This window comes from Dipodomys merriami, unplaced genomic scaffold (assembly GCF_024711535.1).
Source record: "Dipodomys merriami isolate MVZ:Mamm:240054 unplaced genomic scaffold, mDipMer1.0.p SCAF_1, whole genome shotgun sequence".
NCBI classification, from domain to species: domain Eukaryota; kingdom Metazoa; phylum Chordata; class Mammalia; order Rodentia; family Heteromyidae; genus Dipodomys; species Dipodomys merriami.
The window spans coordinates 96,649,516-96,673,266 of record NW_027202270.1 but is presented as its reverse complement, the minus strand read 5'-3'; the positions used below and the strand labels follow the sequence as shown (position 1 = coordinate 96,673,266).

General features: G+C 37.2%; 1 pseudogene; it reads right to left on the bottom strand.

Moving 5' to 3' along the window:
- Positions 1–3,866: 3,866 nt before the first annotated feature.
- Positions 3,867–13,055, bottom strand: LOC138823166 (axin interactor, dorsalization-associated protein pseudogene; annotated as a pseudogene).
- Positions 13,056–23,751: the final 10,696 nt, after the last annotated feature.

Here is a 23,751-nt window from a genome sequence, read left to right as displayed (position 1 = left end):
TAGAAAAACAGAAATATACTTTTGTTTGTGTTTTACTGGAGGTTCAACTCACGGTCTCATTTCACTTGGCTTTTTCATTCAAGGCTGATACTCAACCACTTCAGCTATACTTCTGTTCATGTTTTTGTGATTACTTGGAGATAGGAGTCTCAGAAACCTTCTGCTGGGGACTGATTTCAAACTGTGATCCTTAGATCCCAGCCCCTTGATTAGCAAGGATTACAGCCTTGAGCCACCAGCACCTGGCCCCATATTTACTTTTACTTTTAGTCATTGTGACAAGCCCTTGGCTTGCTGAATATTATTATAATGGTGTTGTATATATTATCATTTTGTAGGTGGAGAAAGCTCAGTCCAGAAAGGTGCCTTAGTTTGATTAAAGGTACACAGTCATGACATGGTACAGCCAAGGTATAAACTGTCATTCTGGTTTTATGCTCATAATCAACCTTGTATTATTGATGTCTGTTGTGATGATTCAGAAAAGCACAATAAGTTATATGAATAAGTTAATATGTTCTCATTTACATATTAAATTTGAATTTAGTAAAGAGAAAATCTTTTCATCGGAGAATTGAAACACATCTATAATTTCTATTTCTTTATACTTTGTGAATCCATAAAAACTATATTATCAACTCTTATTTATGTTTTAACTTGAAACTGCAATTCATTTGTATAATTTGTTAGTATATATTGTAGACTGTATTAATGTTTTTCCTATTTATAGGAAACTAACTTTTGATAAACTCTCATGAGATGAAAAATATCCAGTAATATACTTAGGGGTAAGGTGCCAATATGTCTCTTTTCATTCTTCTAGGTGGACTTCTTTAGTTTTGTTGGCACTGCCTTAGCCTAGAATATGATGTACTTGGAAATGATTGTCTTATCTACTTAACTCAAACAACCAGCACCAATCATGCATTAATATCACTCTGATTCTTAAACATCAATTCCTTTCACTATTTTCAAAACTTTAAATGGGAATGAAGATTATAATATATCTTATAATGTGCAATAAGTTGCAAATAAGTCAAGAATAATAATGAGACAGTTATAAGAAAATTGATTCACAAATAATAAAAGTCCCAGACCAATTTTGTATAGCAGTTTATTCTGTAGACAGAGAAGTAACTGCATATTTATCACTGAAGCCAAATATTCGAAGACCAAGTAAGAACAGTTTCTATTGCAAAGTGACAGTATTTGAAGTTCCATTTGATCAATGCAGACTGCTGAAAAGTTGATACCCTTCCAGGATTCTTCTTGGAAAAGAAAATTCTATAACCAAAAGATGTTTTAAATCTATCCTATTAGATATATCTGAGCAGAAAAACAGTTCCTTAGTGTTAGACAAACAAGAACTTGCCAATGCAATGTTTATTATTTTTGTACTTAATTGAACTTCACAGTATCACAACAATATTGAGATAACTATACATGTTCTGGTCATGCTATTTTATTTGATCAGTTTGAAATTTAAACTGCATTATGTAAACTTATTCAGAATATACATGGAATTGTTTCACAGAAGATTGAGTTTTGGTAATAATTCTGCCTTTAAGAGTTGTAAATAGTTAATCCAAATGTTTAAAATTATATCATTTTATGTTCCTTTTTTTTTTTTTTGGTACGTCATAGGGCTTGAGCTCTGGGCCTGGGCACTGTACCTCAGTTCTTTAGCTCAAGGTGAGCACTCTACCACTTGAGCCACAGTGCCCTTCCGGTTTTCTGGTGGTTAATTAGAGGTAAGAGTCTCACGGACTTTGCTGCCCAGGCTGGCTTTGAACTGCAATCCTCAGATCTCAGCCTGCAGAAAAGCCAGCCTCCTGAAAGCCACCGGTGCCCAGCTTCATTCTATGTGCTTAAGTAATAAAAATGTTATTTAGGCCAAGAGCTCTTGGTTCATGCCTGTAATCCTAGCTACTCAGGAGGCGGATACCTGGAAGACCGTGGTTCAAAGCTACCTTCATCAGAAGCATTTCCTAGATTCCATCTCCAAAATTACTAACAAACAGAGGGGTGTGGCTTGGTTTAAATGGTAGAACACCAGTCCAAACCTTGAGTTCAAATCTGGGTACTTCTAAAGAAAATACAGATCTTATGAATTCAGAGGGTTTTATGAAATAAATGATTTGAAAACTAACATAAGCCAGTTTAAAAATGAGTTTATTATTTTTCTTTTAAAAATTCTATAATTTCCTTTTTATTTTATTTTTATTTTTATTGTGAAAATACCGTACTGAGGAGTTATAATTACATGGGCAAGATAACGAATACATTTCTTATCAAGCATTGTTGCCTCCTCCTTTGTTTCCCCTTCCCGTTCCCCCCTCCACAAAGTTGTAAAGTTCATTTTTTGACATAATGAATTGTACATCTCATTGTTGCAATGGGTCCACCTGTATCCCTATTTAAACAATTTGTTTTTCCCCTTCCCCTCCACAAATTATACCAATATATATACGGTGGGAGAGGGACATACAAAGCAACAAAGAAATAATCTCATAAATGTGTTAGAAACAATCGCATGAAAGAAAAAAAAGCATTTGAATACTTATCTTGGGGTTCATTTCCTTAACATCAACTTATCTGACCTTTTCTGCTTGACTCAGACATACACTGATTATTGCAAATAAGGGAAACCATGGAACCTATGTTTCTTTGGGCCTGGCTTACTTCACTTAATATAATTTTTTCCAAGTCTTTCATTTCCTAACAAATGGGGCAATGAATGACATTGTTTTTTTTTATTTTTATTAAAAAAATTTTATTGTAAAGGTGATGTACAAAGAGGTTGCATTTACATAAATAATGTAATGAACACATTTTTTGGAACAGTGTCACCCCTTACTCATTTACCAGTTTTCCCCTCCTGACTGCCCTCCCCCAAGTTGTCTACTTCATTTTCAATATAGAGTTATTTTTCAGAGATGGCATCAAAGTGAATTTATTGATTTAGTAGTCTAAGCTTGTCATCAATAATTTTAGGGGGGGATTTTTTTTTGTACACATGTGTGCCAGTCCTGAAGCTTGATTCTGTCCCTGAGCTTTTTGGCTCAAGACTAGTGCCTTAATATTCGAGCCACTGTTCTACTACTGGCTTTTGGAGATGAGTCTAAAAACAGGATAGACTTGAGCCATGATCCTCAGATCTCAATCTTCTGACTAGCTAGGATTATAGGCATGAGCCTCTGAAGCCTGGCAAAATAAGTTTTTAAAGATGGTAGTGGGTTTGAGCTCAGGGCCTTCTACTTGTAGGCAGGTGCTGTACCATTTGAGCCACACCTCCATTCTAGGATCCAAGTTCTTTCAATGCTTCTACCCAGCAGCTTTATAGAAAAGCTAGTGTTCTTTAAGATTGTCAGATGGCTGTTATAAATTTAATTGATGGTTGCGACTGATAAATATCAATGAAAGAATTTTAATACAAGAAGCAGCAGGGGGCTGGGAATGTGACTTAGTGGTAGAGTATTCGCCTAGCATTCATGAAGCCCTAGGTTCAATTCCTCAGTACCACATAAATATAAAAAGCCAGAAGTGGCACTGCAGCTCAAGTGGTAGAGTGCTAGCCTTGAACAAAAGAAGCTCGGTGACAGTGCCCAGTCCCTGAGTGCAAGCTATAGGACTGGGGGAAAAAAAAGAAGCAGTAGGTTTTTATTGATGGAGTGGGGGCAAAATTTGGCCATTATTCATTTATCATGCACGCAGTTTCAAAAAGTGGTTCTCTTTATATAAAAGAATTAGGATTTTAGTTGGTAGGCTAATAATAATTGCATTCAGAACTGAGTTACAGTTATCATTGCCATCTTATAAAAATGTCCTAGTGTTGTGATGGCACTTAGGGACCTTCCTTACTTGCATTATTGGGAAGGCATAAAGGCGGAGAAGGAGGGGATAGGACAAGCACATATGGGCTTCCACGAGTGATAGGCCACATTAAGATGATCATCTTGCTAGGGGAGACAAAGCATGTCTCCCATGATCAGCATGGACATTGAGAGTTTAGTAGAGGTTGGCGCAAAAATTGAGCAGCAGACACAAAGATAAGAAAACAGAGATGTGAAGCTTTTATCCCATTTTAGTAAATCCATCAGAATGTATGTGGACTTAGAGTGAAAAGCCAATGCTTTAACAGAGTGGCCTTCATTTTTCTGTGAAGTCCCTATCAATTGTTATAACCCTCATGTCAAAGGCATTACCTGCAGCAGAGCTTGTAAGAGATGAATAATATATCACTTACATGATTTAGTCATGCAGGCATCCTTGTCTGTAAACATTCTAGTATTGGGGTCCAATTCAAAGTTTTGTGACAAAGCTGTCAAGACAAGAAAGAGGTCAGAAAATATAGATGATGCCTTTTAACACTTTAAGTTTATTTGCATGAAGGTAGAAAGGATGCTGTGTTCTCATGGAGGTGGAGTGTGTCCAGGTGTGTGAAGTGACATTTGCATGTGAGGGGTGTGATCCCCAGGCATATCCAGTGGGTCAAGCAGCACTATGTTACTCTTTTATTTTAAAATTGTTCTTGTAAAAGTGATGTACAGAGGGTTTACAGTGCCACAAGTCACTGTGATGAGTACAATTCTTTTTGAATAGTGTCACCTCTTTCCTCATTCTCTCACAGTTTTTCCCACCTGATCCCTCTCCTACACAAGTTGTATCGTTCATTTTCAACTTACTCTCTAGTGAGTATCAGTGTTGCATTTGTTCACTCTTTGTTCCACCATTGCCTTTGTCCCCCTTGCATTCCCCCAAACAGACAAACTTACATACCAAGGGAAAAGGTATAGAAATAATAATAACAGTTAAGAAAAAAAGCAACAAAAAGAAAATAAAGCCAGGTGTTGGTGGCCACGCCTATAATCCTAGCTACTAAGGAGGCTGAGATCTGAGGATCGCGGTTCAGAGCCAGCCCAGGCAGAAAAGTCCGTGAGATTCTAATCTCCAATAAACCACCAGAAAACTGAAAGTGGCGCTGTGGATCAAAGGGTAGAGCTCTTGCCTTGAGCTGAAGAGCACAGGGACAGCACCGAAGCCCAGAGTTCAAGCCCCACGACCGAAACAAACAAACACACAAAGCCAAAAAGCAAAATAACAAAAAAAAACATTTTCTTTCCACTTTTTGGAGTTCATTTCAATAAGCATCATTTTATATTTAATAAGTATGTATCAGACAAGGGCTTCATTTCTAAATATATTTAGAGCCGAGTTCCCCAAAAATAAATCCTTAAAGAAACAACAACTCAATTAGTAGTAAGTCTGTAGCTCTACAGACTTAAAGAAAGATTTCTCAGAAGAAGTAAGAATGGCCAATAGACACATGAAGAAATGTTCATCAACTTGGGCCATAAAAGAAATACCATCAAAACAACATTGAGATTCCACTTTACCACAATTAGAATGGCCATTATTAAGAAAACTAACAACAGATGCAGGAATGGATGTGTCCAAAAGGGAACACTACTACACTCTTTGTGGGAAAGTATACTTCTTCAACCACTCTGCCAGTCTTGGAGCCCAAGGATTGCTCCTCACAGCAAGCCTGAATACAGTTATTGATCTGACTTCTTTGTGACTGACTAAGTGTTTGGTTTCGAGATCTACCAACAGTTTGCTCACTGACAGTGCCCACTCTATCTCAGAGCATAACTTTTGTCATAGGCTAGGGAATCATCTGGAGAATGACTTCACCCACCAACCAGCCAGCCTGTAGCCATATGCATGTAGGCCTTAATCAGCCCACTGGGCTCTAGGTCTTTCCTGGGAAATTGTATTTATGTCTAAACACTGAGCTGAATTGTGTGGTGTCTTCAGTTGTTCCTTCAGGTGGAGGAACACAGGTGTCAGTCTGCTTTTGTGTGTGGAACTCCGTGGTTATCCTACTCGAATCCCAGGGGTTCATTCTTTGCCAGAAATGGAATGCCACCACCACCAACAGAAACCACTCTAGAATGAAACAAGGGAGGGAACACGTCTTGTTTTGTTTCTGTGAAGTAGTTCTAAGCTCCTACTGAGCATAGATTCTTATTTATTCCTTTTAGAGACTTAAACTTTGATATTTTTTATTTTCTTAAGCTACTACCTCTCTATTACTACATCTTCCTGTGGCTTTTTTAACTTTTCTGCCTTTCCTTGAAGTCGTGTTCCTACCATTGTATTTCTGGCTCATGAAGACACAGGAAAGTATGTATCAGTAACATATACCATCTTCTGTATTCCTTTCTTATGGCAGAGGTTGCTACTTCTTTTCATAAATTCTAGTTGGCCCATCATACCTCAGAAGAGAGATTTGACCACTTACCTTGCAGCTAGGTGCAAACATTTAACCAAGGTTTGTTCCTTAGGATACTGGCATTGATATGTCCAACTTTCAGCTCATGTTTTTCATTCCTTTAATAGGAAGAGTGAGATACTTTTTGCGTGGTAGAAACAAGAAGGAAAAAACCTAGATGTCTGGTGAGTAAAAAATGGTCTGATAGTTTAGCTTAGTCTACTTCATATAAACTATTTTCAATTTAGTCTAAATTTACATTCTAGTACTGTAGATAGCCAATACCAATATAGAATTTAGAAAGGAAGAATGATTTTTTGAGACTAAAAATTGGCTTCCAAATCTTCCAAATGTAATACAAAATACATTGCTTGCAATTGAATTGTGTGTGTGTGTGTGTGTGTGTGTGTGTGTGTGTGTGTGTGTGTGTGTGTGTGTGTGTGTGTGTGTGTGTGTATTGGGCTTTAAACTCATGACCTTGGCAATATTCCTTAGTTATTTTGGTTAATGTTGGCTCTCTACCACTTGAGCCACAGCTCAGTTACTGGATTTTTGATTGTTAATTGGAGATTAGAGTCTCACAGACTTTCCTTCCTTAGTTTGGAACCACAGATCCTCATACCTCAGCCTCCCAAGTAACTAGAATTATAGGTACAAGCCTCTGGTGCCTGACAACCACCGAATATTTTTAAGTGGGGCAAAGCTGAATATGGAGCTGAATATGAATATTTATTTATTTATGTGTTTATATTTTTGTTGTTGGTGGGGCTTGAACTCAGGGCCTGGACACTGTCCTTGACTCTTTTGCTCAAAAGTAGCACTCTACCTCTTTGAGCCACTGAGCCACACCCAGTTTTCTGGTGGTTAATTGGAGATAAGAGTCACAGACTTTCCTGCCCAGGATGGCTTTGAACCACATTCCTCAGATCTCAGCCTCCTGAGTAGTTAAGATTATAGGTGTGAGGCATTAGCGCCCAGCTCTGCATTTTTATTTTGATATTGTAGGCTCTTTATGTGCACAACAGATTTCATTATTTTGAATAAATTCACCAATTTTAAGCAATTAACATCCAATCACTTTACATAAAATAATCAAGGCAGTTTTGTGTATGTATATAAGAGCCTATATCTCCACTGTTTACTGTCTCAAAGAATTTTAACAAGCTATTGTGCTAGTAGGATTAATTAGATCTGAAAACTGGTATAATAAAACCAATAAAAGCTATAAAATATGCACTAAAATAGGATGCCAAAATAATAGAACCTAAGGTCTCTAAAGTTGTATTTGACTACTCAAATGTTCCTTAATAACTAAATGCATCTGAATACACTGCTCATTTTAATATTAAAGGAATATAATGAAATAAAAATTGAGGCAATAGAGAATTCAGTATGCACAATTATTTTAAATTTAAAATCCTCCTAATAATGAACATAGCTAAAAACATAAAAGACAAATGATAGAGAAATTAAAAGCAATTATCAAAGGAATTCTTAGCAGAAATTCCTGACTCAAATTAAAGCCTGTGATTAAAAATCTCTTACTTCTTTGTCCTTTTCCATTCTTCCCACAATGCACTGCTGTTTTAGCACCTTGAAACTTCATTTCTTTTCCTCAAAGACAATTATACTGCCTTTGACCGGTGGCAGGAATGATCATATACACTTCACATAATTCTGGTTCCAATTCCTATAAGCTTCAACGTTCAGTTTTTCAGAGAACATAGAAATACTATTAACTAGGTATCATAAAAGAAGAATTGTTTTTCACCTACATGATAATTTGCAAAGGGAAAATGGACTATTTCAGATTTTTTTGTGTGTACCAGAATTAGGCTTGGACTCAGCACCTGGATGTTGACCCTTAGGTTCTTTTTGTTTTTTGTTTTGCTCAAGGATGGTAGTCTCTCTTGAGCCACAGCTCTACTCTTGTTTTTTTTTGTGTGTGTGCTTAGTTGGAGAATCTCATGGACTTTACTGCCGATGCAGGTTTCAAAGTTTGATCCTCAGATCTCAGCCTCCTGCGAAGCGAGGATTATAGGCATGAAACTCCAGTGTCCAGCTTATTTCAGATCTTTACAGTGATTGTGACATATAGCCTAGTGTTGTTCAGTGTCCAGGGGTTGCCAACAGGTATTTATGTGCCCTGAGCACTAAACGATCATGTTGCTTCAGTCCAATGTGTGAAATATTTCTTCACTCAATCAAAAAATTGTTTTGAGTATTTGTTTAGGCACTAATGTAGATGTTTGAAACATAAAAAGGAACAAAATGACTTCTTATTAGCATCTGCATATTCTAGTGACTAAAGTCAGCACATTACTGAACAAATAGACAACTCAACTGGTTATTTACTTCTTAATGATTTTTTTCCTTCTTTGGGAAATGAAAAATTTATGAAAAGACTTGTCATTTGTGTGTGTGTGTGTGTGTGTGTGTGTGTGTGTGTGTGTGTGTGTGTGTGTGTGTGTGTGTGTGCACGCATGAGCTCTGCACTTGAATCACAGATCCATTTCCAGCTTTTTGGTGGTTAATTGGAGGTAAGAGTGTCATAGACACTCTTGCCTGGATTGGATTTGAACCACAAGCATCCTGAGTAGCTAAGATCACCTATGTAAACCACCAGGGGCCATCCTTCTTGGTTCTTTATATGGCACAGTGCATTATATATTATAGTACATGCAATATCTGAACTTACAAAAGACTGTATTACTATCTAGTCAAGTTGTTAACCATAACAATAAGACAGGAACTATGTCTGGATCATGCTATCTAAATCTAGACTATTGTTTACATATTTTTTTTGTGTGTGGCTTAAGATTGAATCTGGGCCCTTGCACAGACTAGGTCAGCATTGCACCACTGAGATCTCTCTCCTCTGGAAAATATTAATGTTGTTTTGTTGGAATTGTTAGGTAAAAACTTAGTATGTCTGCCAAAGGCTTTTTAAGTTTAGGACTTTCTTATAATTTTTATAGCAAAATATTGTAATTCCCTAAAATATTGCTCCCTTTTTATTTTAACTTGCTAAATAAAACTTTTTTTTCCCCAAAAATAATTTTGAAGGTATGGAAAAGTGATATTATAAATAACTTCTATTTTTTGTGGTTTGGTGTTTGAACTCAGGACTTTGTACTTGCTAGACTGGTGCTATATATTTGAGCCACATTTCTAGCCCTGGACTTATACTGGTAATTTTTTTTTTTGGGGGGGGGGTCCAGTCGTGGGGCCTGAACTCTGGGCCTGGGCGCTGTCCCTCAGCTCTTCAGCTCAAGGCTAGCGCTCTACCATTTGAGCCACAGCGCCACTTCTGGCTTTTTTTCTTTTTGCTTATGTGGTGCTGAGGAATCAAACCCAGGGCCTCAGGCATGCAAGGCAAGCGCTCTACCACTGAGTCATCTCCCCAACCTCTTTACTGGTAATTTTTGAGATAAGGTCTTGCAAACTTTTCTGACCAGGTTGGCTTTGAACTGGGATCCTCCACCTTTCAGTAGCTAAAATTGTAGGTGAGCCACTGGTGCCTGGCAATAATTTTTTATCTAAACTATCTACAAGAGGTTTTTCTTTGTTGTTGTCATTTTTAATGTACTATGTGATTTTTTTTGTATCTTTTGTGTGTTCTTCCCCCTGTGGTATATCCTCGGATGTCACTGTATTTGATTTTAGTACCCTGACATTGTATATATGTTTATTTGAATTAGGGAAGGTAAGGGGGACAACAGAATGGTGAAATAAAGGACAAAGGGTGAACCAATGCAACAGCAATACTCACAAGACAATATGTTGGAAATGATTTGTACAAGTTGGGGTAGGGATTGGGGAGGATGGGAATGTAGGAGAAAAATGAGGGAAGGGGTAACTGTAACCCCTCTATACATCACCTTGACAATAAAAAAAGAGAAGTTATCCATGTGATAGCCTGTCAACCACAGATGCTTTGTGATGACCCGCATCGTCACCTTCCTAACTAAACGCAATCAGTAAACAAAATCAGACCAGTACTTGTATGCCTTATGCCAGTAATACATCTTGAGTCTTCTTTTCTCTGTAGAAGACTATGAAAAGCCATTGAACTCAAGTTCTCTAAAACTCAACCTCCTGACAAGAGTTATCCTCCTGATCTGAAGTCATCCTTTCCCAGCCTCTTAAGTTCTGGGGTTATAGATATGAGTCACTATATCCAGCTTTAAAATTAAACTTTTAATCCTCTTTTCTTCTTTTGTCTCCTTTCTCAGTGCTTCATTTGTAAATTCTTTCTCTTCAGTTAGGTACATTTTCTTTCTTTCTTTTTCTTTCTCTTTTTCTAATTTTCTCTCTTATGAAATGTTTCTGTATTTCTAATTTTTGATATGTTGATTGGAATTTCTTTTTCTTTTTTGGTGAAACAAGACTTTACTGAAAACAGAGAAGTGGGACAGGAATTTCTTATTTTATGTTTAGCTGGGTCTTTTCTATGTCGTTTTTTATTGCCTACTGCATGTACTTTTCTAGTATTATATTCTAGATTTCTCAATCTCCCTTTATCGTTTTCTTTGGTGCTGATACTGAGGCTTAATCTTAGAGCCTGGGCACTGTTCCTTAACTTTTATGCTCAAGGCTAGCACTCTACCATCTTATCCACATTGTCACTTCTGGCTTTTTGCTGGTTAATTGGAGATAGCTAGCTCTGCAGAAGGTATTTAAACGAATCTTAGATATAAAAAGGAAGATAAACACAACATAAGAAAACAGGAGAAAAATAAATCTCAGTGGAAGACTATACCTGCCTGGTAAATGCAAGGCATCACATTTAAAATTCATTAAGAAAAAGAAACCCAATGTACTGCATACAAGAAATACAATTTAGTAGTAAAGGCAAACATAGACTTAATACTAAGAAAAAGTTCTGAGGGTTTTTTTTTTTAAATTTTATTTTATTTTATTTGAGAACATACTGTACAGAGGGGCTACAATTACATGGGAAGGATAATGCATACATTTCTTACCAAGCATTGCAGCCTCCTCCTTTGTTTACCCTTCACCTCCCTTCCCAGCCTCCCCCCTCCCCCCACCCAATTTTACCCCCCCCCACACCGACATTGTAAAGTTGGTTTTGACAAGACATTTTGTACTTCTCATTGTTGCAACAGGTCCACCTGAATCCTTAAATGACTTGTTTGTCCCCATCTCCTCCACATGTTATACTGACATCAAATATAGTGAAAGCGGGGGTTACACTGTGGGGGAGGGACATACAAAGCAACAAAGAAATAATCTTATAAATGCGTTAGAAACACATGCATGAAAGAAACGAAAACATTAAAATACATATTTAAGGGTTCATTTTCCTAACATCACATTATCTGACCTTTTCCGCTTGACTCATACCTATACTAGATATTGCAAATAAGGGAAACCATGGGACCTATGTTCTTTGGGCCTGGCTTACTTCACTTAATATAATTTTTTCCAAACCTTTCCATTTCCTAACAAATGGGGAAATGTCATTCTTTCTGATGGAGGCATAGAATTCCATTGTGTATATAGACCACATTTTCTTGATCCATTCATCTACTGAGGGGCATCTGGGTTGGTTCCATATCTTAGCTATGGTAAATAATGCTGCAATAAACATAGTTGTGCTGGTAGCTTTAGTGTGGTCTTGTTTGTAAACATTTGGGTAAATGCCCAAAAGTGGGATTGCTGGATCATAGGGGAGCTCTATGTGAAGTCTTTTGAGGAACCTCCATACTGCTTTCCAAAGTGGTTGAACAAGTTTACATTCCCACCAACAATGAAGTAAGGTTCCTTTCTGTCCACATCCCCTCCAGCATCTGTTGTTGTTAGAGTTCTTGATTTTTACTGTTCTAACTGGAGTGAGGTGATATCTCAATGTTGTTTTGATTTGTATTTCTTTTATGGCTAGGGATGTTGAGTTCTGAGGTTTTGAAAGCAAGCAGGAGTAATTGTTGTATAGTTCTATTATAATTGGTCCAGGTTTTATTTCATCCATCTTCATGAAAGCAAAACATTTGGTGCTGGTAAACCTTTTTTTAGGCTTGTAGCGTTTAAATTCAACGAAGATAGCCGCACCTTTGGTTAATTTTTCAACATGCTTCCGGAGCTCAATATCCACATTAAAATGGACATATGTGTCTTCTTTTCTTGAAGCCACAGGGGTATCTTGCACAGGAGTTAAATCTATGCCACTCAAATCTTTTACACTAACTGTAATATAGGGATCAATACACTACCCAGCGTCTTTTAGACCAATTTTCTCAATTCTGATAGTGAGTCACGTCATTCCAGGTTCTGATGGCAATCTGTGTAATAAAGTACCGGGAACTCGAGCAGGAAAAGAATCAGGAGACCCTGCTCCAGCACCACCTTCTTCTTCATCTTCTTCAAATTCCAAATTCTGTTCTTCACCAGGTGCTGAAATTCTTCTTAATGGTACAGGCTGAACATCAAATGGAAATTCTTTATTATATGTAAGAATATTCTGTAGTATTGGTTCTAGCTTCTTCGGGTCCTCCAGTTTAAATTCTTCTTGGGACTGTGTGGACTGTAAAGTTGCACTTCGCAATTCCAAGCATGTTGCAATTTTGCCTATGTTTTTCTTTTGTTCTTCTGTGAATTCTGAATTGTTGTGTTGAGCTTGGGCCTCTTTTTGTAGATGTCTTGCTAATATCTGGTCCTCATCTATCGTCTCCACCAGCTGGCCCCAGGAGAAGAAGTCGGCGCCTCTCCTAAAGCTGGCGCCCCAGCGCTGCAGCAGACTCCGGGTCACCTCCAACATGGCCGGTCCCTTCCCCGTCCCCATCCTGCCCCTTAGAAGCAAGGCCGGGTTCTAGAGCGCCATCCTCCCCGGGCTTGGCCCGGACATTAACAGGGCCAGGTTCGGCCACTGCCACCCGCCTAGGAGCTGCACCAGGAGTAATTGTTTAAGTAGACTTTAGCCAAAATTATTCAAATCAACAAAGGCAGTAACTTCATATTGGTAGAGAAAGCAATCCATCGAGAAGATAGAACAATTATAATAGAAATTCAACAAGTATCAGTACACTCAATTTCATAAAATAAAGACAACTGGATATAAAGGTTCAGAGAGTCCCCAACAAAATAATATTGGTTATTTCAAAATCCAACTATTACCAGTAAGTTACCTAGACAAAAATCTAACAAAGAAACAAAAGAGTTACATGGCATAACATAAACAGATTTGGCAGACATCTACATAGCATTATATACAATAGATGCAGGATACATACATTTTAAAGAACCTATTGAATATTCTCCAAAATGGATGGTATTTAAGTGTTGAAGCAATCAAGTGAAAAAATTGAAATAACTTCTTGTAGTTTATCAGTTCATAATGAAATAAAACTAGAAACCAACAGCAAGATAAACTAAAGAAAATATACAAGTACACAGAGAATGAAAATTTTGGTGCTGTTTTTTTTCCCCTTATCCTGAGGCTTGAACTCGGGACCTGAGGTTCTATCCCTGAGCTTCTTTTTATTTTTTTTATTGTGAAAATACTGTACAAAGGAGTTACAATTACATGGGCAAGATAGTGAGTACATTTCTTATCAAGCATTGTAGCCTCCTCCTTTGTTTACCCTTCCCATCCCTTCCCAGCCTCCCCCTAGCTCCTCACCTAATCCTCCCCCCCCCCCACCAAAAGTTCGCTTTTGACATGACAACTTGTACTTCTCATTGTTGCAACGGGTCCACCTGTATCCTTATTTAAACGACTTGTTTTTCCCCTTCCCCTCCACAAATTATACCAACATCAAATACAGTGAAAGCAGGGGTTATACTGTGGGGGAAGGACATACAAAGCAACAAAGAAATAATCTTATAAATGCTTTAGAAACATATGCATGAAAGCAAAAAAAATTAAATACATATATTAGGGTTCATTTTCCTAACATCACCTTATCTGACCTTTTCTGCTTGACTCATACATATACTAGATATTGCAAATAAGGGAAACCATGGGACCTATGTTTATTTGGGCTTTGCTTACTTCACTTAATATAATTTTTTCCAAGTCTTTCCATTTCCTAACAAATGGGGCAATGTCATTCTTTCTGATGGAGGCAGAATTCCATTGTGTATATATACCACATTTTCTTGATCCATTCATCTACTGAGGGGCATCTGGGTTGGTTCCATATCTTAGCTATGGTAAATAAGGCTGCAATAAACATAGTCGTGCTGGTAGCTTTAGTGTGGTCTTGTTTGTAAACATTTGGGTAAATGCCCCAAAGTGGGATTGCTGGGTCATAGGGGAGCTCTATGTGGAGTCTTTTGAGGAACCTCCATACTACTTTCCAAAGTGGTTGAACAAGTTTACACTCCCACCAACAATGCAGTAGGGCTGCCTTTTGGCCACATCTCCTCCAACATCTGTTGTTATTAGAGTTCTTGATTTTTGCCATTCTAACTGGGGTGAGGTGGTATTTCAATGTTGCTTTGATTTGCATTTCTTTTATGGCTAGAGAGGTTGAGCATTTCTTCATGTGTCTATTGGCCATCCTTCTTTCTTCTTCAGAGAAGTTTCTCTTTAAGTCATTTGCCCACTTATATTGGGCAGTTGTTTCTTTGAGGATTTGTTGTTGGGGGATTTAATTTTTTGAGTTCCAAGTATCCAAGTATATTTTATATATGAGACCCTTCTCCATTGTATGGCTAGTGAAGATCTTCTCCCAATCCATGGGCTTTCTATTGATCTTGCTAGCTATGTCCTTTGTCATGCAGAAGCTCTGCAATTTCATGCAATCCCATTTGTCCAACCTTTCTTTGATTTGTTGTGTTTCCGGGTCTCTATTTAGAAAATTCCGGCCTACACCAAGGAGACCTAGGGTTTCTCCTATTCCATCCTGTAATGTTTTCAGAGTGTCTGCTTTGACTCCGAGGTCTTTGATCCATTTGGAGTTGATTCTGGTGCAGGGTGATATATAAGGATCTAGCTTTAATTTTCTACAAGTAGTTAACCAATTTTGCCAGCACCATTTACTGAAGAGGCTGTCTTTCTTCCATTCTATTTTTTTAGCTCCCTTATCAAAGATTAGATGGCTATAGGTCTGTAGGTTCATTTCTGGGTTTTCAATTCTATTCCATTGGTCCTGAGGTCTGTTCTTGTGCCAGTACCAAGCTGTTTTGATTACTCCCTGAGCTTCCTTTGCTCAAGGCTAGCACTTGGGCTACAGCACCACTTCCAGTTTTTTCTGAATAGTTTTTTGGAGATAAGAGTCTAACTGACTTTTCTGCCTGGCCTGGCTTTAAACTGTGATTCTGAGATCTCAGCCTCATGAGTACTAGGATTATAGGCATAAGCCTCTGAACATTTTGCTTTTGATACCATCTTTCCTTTATTGGCCTGACTCTTCTCACTTGCAGAACTATGTGCAGGGTAAAGCATTTCTACTCTGCCATCTCTCTAGTTTTCCTGTTATACATGTTTCTTATCAGATCATCCAGAGTCCTTGCTACATTTGCTCTAATTAATATAATGTCACCAGTATTGTATACATAGCAAAATTTCACAGATTATCTGGATGATCAATGCCCGTGGAATGGGACAGAGTTGAAGAATTAATTGGGAAAGACTGAGAATGTATGCTGCCATTTTAAATGAATGTAAAAAACTTCTAGTTCATAGTATCTTTACAATAAAAAAAATTAAAAAAAAACTTCTAGTTCCCCTTTGTCATAGAGATATAAACATTTTTTATATCGCTGTATCAAATACCTGTAAGGAAATATACAAAGGAGGTTTTTTAGAGGTTTTAATCCATAGTGTGCTGATTGCACTGATCAGGGTATGAGATAAGGCAGAATATTATGGAAGTAGAGAGATGGTGATGCAAAGCTACTCACCTCATGTTATCCACAAAACAAGGAGAGGAAGGAAGGGCAAGACAGACAGAGAGGAGTAGCCTACTCTCTTCAATGAGGTCTGACCTCTTAATTTTCCAGCACCTCTCCAAATGTTGCTACCAGCTAGGGATCAAGATTTACATTCAAATCAAGACATAGTCAAATCATAGCCATAGCATGGCTGATACAAGTTACACCATTTGCATTCAAAATCAAATCAATTTGTTCTAATACATATCACATCATGCATAGTGGTTGAAATTATGGCTTAAACATTAAAATTTGTCATAATCTATGATGTTGTCATGTTCCATCTTGTTTTTGCACAGAAATAGAGCAAAGGTGGGAACTACTGTTTTAAAATCTGTTGACTTGCTGGGTGCTGGTGGCTTAGGCCTATATAATCCTAGTGTTGTGGAAAATATTCCACAAAAAAAGAAGCGGTACTCAGATTGTTGGAGAACTCAGGTTCTCAGGAACACAGCAACTCAGGAAATCAGCCTGTAGGCCAAGAGGATATCCTACTCCAAAGTTTGAGTTTGGGCCAACAAGAGTACAATCTTTCATAGCAATTGTGTTCTGGATTTCAGTTCTGGATAGAGCAGTTACTTTTACTCTACAATCACAGTTTTTTTGTTTTTGTTTTTGTTTTTGCCAGTCCTGGAGCCGGCCTGGGCGATGTCCCGGAGCATCTTTTGCTCAAGTCTAGCACTCTACCACTTGAACCAAAGCACCACTTCCAGCTTTTTCTGCTTATGTGTTACTGAGGAATTTAACACAGGGCTTCATGTATGCTAGGCAAACACTCTACCACTAAGCCACATTCCCAGTCCCAGTCCCAGTTTCTTGAGAATTACTTGAAACATAAAGGTCAAGCTAGTTCTGACCAAGCTACTTCTGGCAATAGCAGGTTTTCCCATACCTAGTTGAGTGAATTCTGATAATGGCAAGGTTGAGATAATTTTCATAATGGCAGATTTTCCTTATCACTAGCCATTCAGGAGGCTGAGCTCTGAGTATTAGGGTTAGAAACCAGTATAGGCAGGAAAGATCATAAAACTCTAATCTTGTATTAATTACTAAACATCTTGAAGTGGATATGTGGGTCAAGTGGTTGAATACCAGTCTTGATCAAAAACAAAAACAAAAACAAAAACAAAAAAAAGGGACAGTGCACAGGCTCTGAGTTCAAGTCTCCAATACAGGCACACAAAAACAATCCCTTAAGTCTTTGAAGGTGCTACTGATATTTACTTATTCTACACACTGTGTGGTTTGCTTTTGTTTTTGTTTTTGTTTTTGGTTGTATGTGGAAGAAATTTTCAATGCTATCTACTTAGTCTTTTCTACTATAATTATTCATTGCTCAGGTTGGGATATCAACATTATTAATCCAATTTGTCATGCTGAGTATGGATTACTCTGTGAAAGTCTCTGCAGTCCAGGATAGCTTCAGTTTGTCCTGTATGAGATTTTTTTTTTAAGGCTCTGGCAAAGTCTGACAGGTGAGCACTCCAGTTGCAAAGTAATGGTCAGATATCTCCATTACAATCTGTAGGATAGTGTCTGTGAGTACAGGGTGTGTCTCATATTGTTCAGTGAAGTTTGGTTACTTCTCTCAATTATTCTTAATAGTTGGGAGGAGTGGGGCTCAGTGTCCAGGACAGCACAATATTGTGCCAAGTGTGATTTATCTACCAGCCTCATTTATGGCCTTATACTCTAGTAGCTAGAGCTAAGGTTGCTAACTGGTGCTCAGCCTGGCTAGCTCTTTCCACTCAGGTTTTCAGTGTATGGGGTTAGAATAGCAGGTACAGATTGGTCATAAAATGCTCTCTCCTGCCCTCTGCTGGAATGTGATTCAGAAATAATAGATTATTAATAAATAATTAGATTTATGTCTAACTTAGTTGCTGTTTGTTAACCAATCCTTCAAGAAAAGAAAACACACATACATTGTTTTTTTATAGTGGGGACTATGACTTCACCTTTTGATTTTTTTGTATTCATCTCTTAGTTATTATTTAGAATCAAGCTGAGAAGGTAGAATATTTGTTGGGACAAGACAGCATAATCCACCCAGGCATTCTCCTCAACTAAAGGGAGATTTCTCTCTTGACAAGTAGAAAAAGTACTTCCTGGCCATACATTTCATGGCAGAGTATTCACAATTTTAAAATGTTCACACCCATGTATTTTCTTCTTAGTTCTCAGACTTCCAAGGCATCAATGCTAACCTTTCCTCTCTATTTCCTATTAGGTCCCCAGCCTTAACATTATATACCCGCCTTGGCTGTGTCTTTGTCTTCTCTGTAACTTGAACATATTTACAATGAGTTCTTAAGTTAGAGTTTTAGCATAGCTAGACTTTAGACTCAAGGAGATAATGATGTATTCAGATACTGCCATGGAAGCCTTTTGACTGACATGCTAAGAATTCAGGCTTGTGAATGGGGAGTCTCAACCTGTCACTTTCTTCTGTCTGTATTCACTGACAATAGACAGCAGTCAACTGAGTCTAAAGCTCTTATAAATATCATGGTTCTCATCTTATATCTCATCCTGATTCAATATAGGCTTAAGTCTCAGGATGTTTTTTTGCTAGTCCTGGGCTTGAACTCAAGGCCTAGGCACTGTCCCTGAGCTTCTTTTGCTCTAGGCTAGCATTTTACCACTTGAGCCACAGTGCCACTTCTGGCTTTTTCTGTTTATGTGGTACTGAAGAATCAAACCCAGGGCTTCATGCATACTAAGCAAGTACTCTAAAACTAAGCCACATTCCCAGCCCAAATCTCAGGAATTTTAATAGTGTGACTTGCTACATGTTACCTCCACTTTGCTGTTTATTATAATGGGATATGTTTAATCATTAGGCCAAATTTCAGAATTCTACTTACAGAAGTCTGCTTTACATAGAAGGAATCTGGGACTTAAAAGAACACATATAACATGTTCTCTTTCATATATAGAGTCTAGAATGAAAAGAAAAATAAAATGATATGAGTATAAAATTGGACTGTTTGGCAGCTGGGGATGTGGCTTTGTGGTAGAGTGCTTGCCTAGCATGCATGGGTTCGATTCCTCAGTACCACATAAACAGAAAAAGCTGGAAGTGGTGCTATGGCTCAAGTGGTAGAACACTAGTCTTGAGCACAGAGAGGCTTAGGGACATAACCCAGGCCCTGAGTTCAAACCCCAGTACAAGTGGGGGAAAAATGGACTGTTTGGAGTGGGAACCAGTGAGAAGAGGAATGGTAAATGAGTAAGACTGAAATACTTTATGCACAAGTATGAAAATACAATAATGAAATAATAGAAATAATGGGAAGAGGGGTAGGTAAGAAAAATGAACAGATGAGGTAAATTTGTGTAATGTACGTTTACATGCATGTACAAAAGCATCACAATGAAATCCCTTTGTATAATTAAAGTATATTGAAAAATAGGGAAATACGTAAACATTGCAAAACAAGCAAAGATAAAAAGAGGTCATTTGGTGATTGATCCCTAGAAACTGCTAAGGAATACAAGAAATGAGACAGGGGAAGAAAGTTAATAAAAAGTGTGAGATTGGGAAGGACACTACTTGGGAGATTCAGAATCAGTCTTTCTGTGGGAGATTCAGAATCAGTCTTTCTGTGAAATTTGGAAAGTAATGCCTTGCATACTGCACGGACATCTACTTGAGGCCTTGAAACTGGGTTATTTATCATTTAGCTGCCATCCATCATTTTCTGAGTTGTGGCTGTATTATTTGCTTGGCCTTTTCAGGTTGTGTTATAGATGGGTGTTTGAAAGTCATTAATATGCACTAGAAGAACAAATCTTGGCACATGGGAGAAGCAGTAGCAGCATCTACCACAATTCTACTTGATAAATGATTGTTTATATTATTATAATTTACATTGAAGTTATTTATATTTTTCTCTTTTTTTCTTTTGTTTATTTTTTTTTACTGTAAATGCCATGTACAGAGGGGTTATAATTATATAAGCCAGGTAACAAGTACATTTCTTTTGTGAACAGTGTCACTTCTTCCCTTGTCTCCTGTTTTTCCCTCCCAGCTCCCCTTCCCACAAGTTGTATAGTTCATTTTCAACATAGTGTCTAGTGAGTATCAATGCTGCATTTGTTCACCCTTTGTCACACTATTTCTGTGCTACATTCTTCTCTTAACTTGATTCTTTGGTTTTCTTTTGGTTCTTATGTTAAAAACTTTAAAATGAACAAGTAGGGATAATTATGAAATTTTCCTCCTATACAGTAAAAATTTGCTATTTTTCTTTTCTTTCTCCATCAAGTAAATCTTCAAGAAAACCATGAAGTTGTATTGATAATTGTGGATTCTTACTCTTGAGTCTGACTTTAGACAGAAAGCCTCAAATACCTTAATAAGAGCACTGTTTATTTTTCATTTTTAGATACTTTCACAATATTGAGACAATTTCATTCTAATTCTTAATTTCCCATGATTACTCTATTAAATCATATTATTAATATTATATTATTTATTGCATTGTGATTTATTATACTTATTTATCATATTATCTTTTGTTTTAATACAAACCTGCTTCTGTAACTAGTTGTGCGCTCGTTTCCTCTGTCCTTAGTCAGATTTGATGGATTTTGGCTTTCTTATTGATTTCTGGGAAAAATATATGAACTTGGTTCTTATTGCAATTCTATTGCAATATTGTTTTCAACTGTTTAATTATATTTAAAAACTTGATTCAAGTGTTTTGAATTAAATACTAAGTTAATTCTTTTGGAGTTGTTCTTTATTAATGAAAAACCTGAAGACTGTTCTCTCTGCTTCTTATGAATGCATGACTGATGAAGAAAGCTGCTCATTTCATTAAAGATTCAGTTTTGCTCATCTGAGTCCTCTGTTCCATGAAGCTTTTCACTTGGGTTTTTCTCTCTATTCTTGTAGAATCTCATTTTATTTACTGAACTGATTACTACCCAATATGTTCACACATTGAAACATCATACTGTCTAATATACATAGGAACAACTAGTCTGGGTCAGTCAAAACATTAAAATAGAATGGTACCTGACCACTCTCTTTATCTTATTATTTCAGCATGTCTCCAAGAAATATCCTAATAGGTCAATTTAGCTAATAACTAAAACTTCTTCTTCTTCTTCTTCTTCTTCTTCTTCTTCTTCTTCTTCTTCTTCTTCTTCTTCTTCTTCTTCTTCTTCTTCTTCTTCTTCTTCTTCTCCTTCTCCTTCTCCTTCTCCTTCTCCTTCTCCTCCTCCTCCTCCTCCTCCTCCTCCTCCTCCTCCTCCTCCTCCTCCTCCTCCTCCTCCTCCTTCTTCTTCCTCTTCCTTTTCCTCTTCCTCTTCTTTCTTTGTCTTCTTTATCCTCCTGCTTGAACTCAGGGCCTTTGCACTGCCCCTGAGCTCTTCCTGCTCAAGACTAGTGTTCAACCACTTAAGCCACAACTCCACTTCCAGCTTTTGGGGGGTTAATTGGAGATAAGAGTCTTGCATGGATGGCTGCAAACCATGATCCTCATATCTCAGCCTCCTGAGTAGCTAGGATGATAGTTTCAAACTCAGATGCCCAGTTGAAAACTCCTATTCTTCACCAAGAGTACCTCACAAGTCATGCTCTTTGTCTAAGCATTCCCCAATCCTGTTGCAATGAATGCAGTCACCACTTGAGTCCATTCTCTATCAAAGTAAGAACAATTAAAATGTTTTATACTTAACACAGTGAGTTTTCTTGTATAACCCTTGCCTTTCTACCTTTAACAAAAGTCACAAATAACTTTTTTCTTTAGCAACTCTGTTAAGTTGTTGTACAAGAAAATGCAGTTCGAAGTTTCTGGTATACCTGTGGTTGCCACATTGACCTTGTTTCTCTTTGGAATTCAATCTTAGATTCAGACTTTAGAGGAATCAGCTTATCAAACAAACAAATAGTAATGACAAAAACTACAAGAAGTACTGTAAAGAAATCAACAAAACTCCTAAGGTTCCAAAGTTACCAAATATTATTCAATTGTTCATAATGGAAAATCATCAGATTATCATGTCTGCATAAGCTATTATGACTTCAAAGAGTAAGTCCTATACAGGAAGTATGGAGGATCCCACATAACTTGAGGAATTAGGTTGCTTTTTAATTTATCTCAAACAGTAATACTTACACTCCATCCCTTCCAATTCCCACTAATTACAGGATATTTGCATATATCCATTCTCAGTGATAGAAAAGTAAAATGTCCATTTATTTGTCACAGAAAGTAAGTCTTTAGAACAGTTCCCTTTTACATTGTAGGCTTTTAATGATCATTTGTCTTACTGGAAGCAAAGTATGAGAAAACAGTTGTAATAAAACTTCACCATGTTTAAAATACTTTGCAAGTGTTAGAATAGGAAAAAAGAATTTAATATGACAAAGTTTTACAAAGTAATGGCCATATTTAGCTTATACAGAATGTTAGTGAGTATACATTTATGACAACAAAGGAAGCACAAAGATGCTTGTCTTACTTTAAAGGTAATTATGGGGAAAAGGGACATTCAAAAGGTGTAAGAATATCTTTTTCACATTTGCAATATATAATTAACAGACTTCTCTATATTTATTCATGAAAGTAATGAGCCACTTGTAAATAATGGTAGTATTGTGTTCTCTATACTTAAATGTCAATAATCTGAATGTAGATTTTCCCTATTCTTAGCTACACAAGTATGTTTTTGAGATAATGTAAGAGGCAGGTATTATTGCCATTGTTGCAGGGCCATTTTCTATAGATGTAAATGTGTTAATGTGAAAGATGGAGGATAAATGAAGAGTTCTACTACTATTGAAAACTGTAGTGCATGGAATTAAATCAATATGTATTTTTTTAAAAAGCACAACACAGTGACAGCGGAGAAATGAAGCTTTAGTATATTGTAGGAAAGAGACAAAGTAGTAGGTGTCTACTAAAATAGCCATCTCAGGTGGAAGAAATCACATATCCTTCCCTTATTTTGATTGCCTAATGTTCTTCCCTTTGATTTCTTAAGATTAATAAGTTTAGAAGCCTTTGTGAGAGGTGTGAATAAGAACAGATTTTAAGATAAGCATAACAGTGGTTTTCTTCCATCAATTGGAATGGCCTTAGCTTTATAATGTTAATTTCTGTGCAACTAAGGTTTTGGCTCATGTCACTTCAATTGATATGGTGCTGAATAGTGAATGTCAAAAGCAGCAACTCCCTTTAAAAGACAATTTAGCCATTTAATGGTGATCTAGATCAACCAAGAAACAAAACTCATATGTAGAATACACACACACACACACACACACACACACACACACACACACACACACACACACACACACACACACACACACAAATGCAGTACTCAGTATTCAGTGTTCTAGGTGACAACAAGAAGTTAACTCATAAAAAATCATCCTAATGATCTCAGCAAAAGCTGTAGCCATCTGCTTTCAGTTTTTCTTTCTTTCTTTTTTCTGTTGATCCTGGGGCTTGAACTCAAGAGCCTGGGCTTTTCCCTCCCCACCTCCTGAACTCCTCCCTCTCCCCCTCAAAGTTGTAACGTTTGTTTACAACATAGTGTCTTGTACATCTCATTGT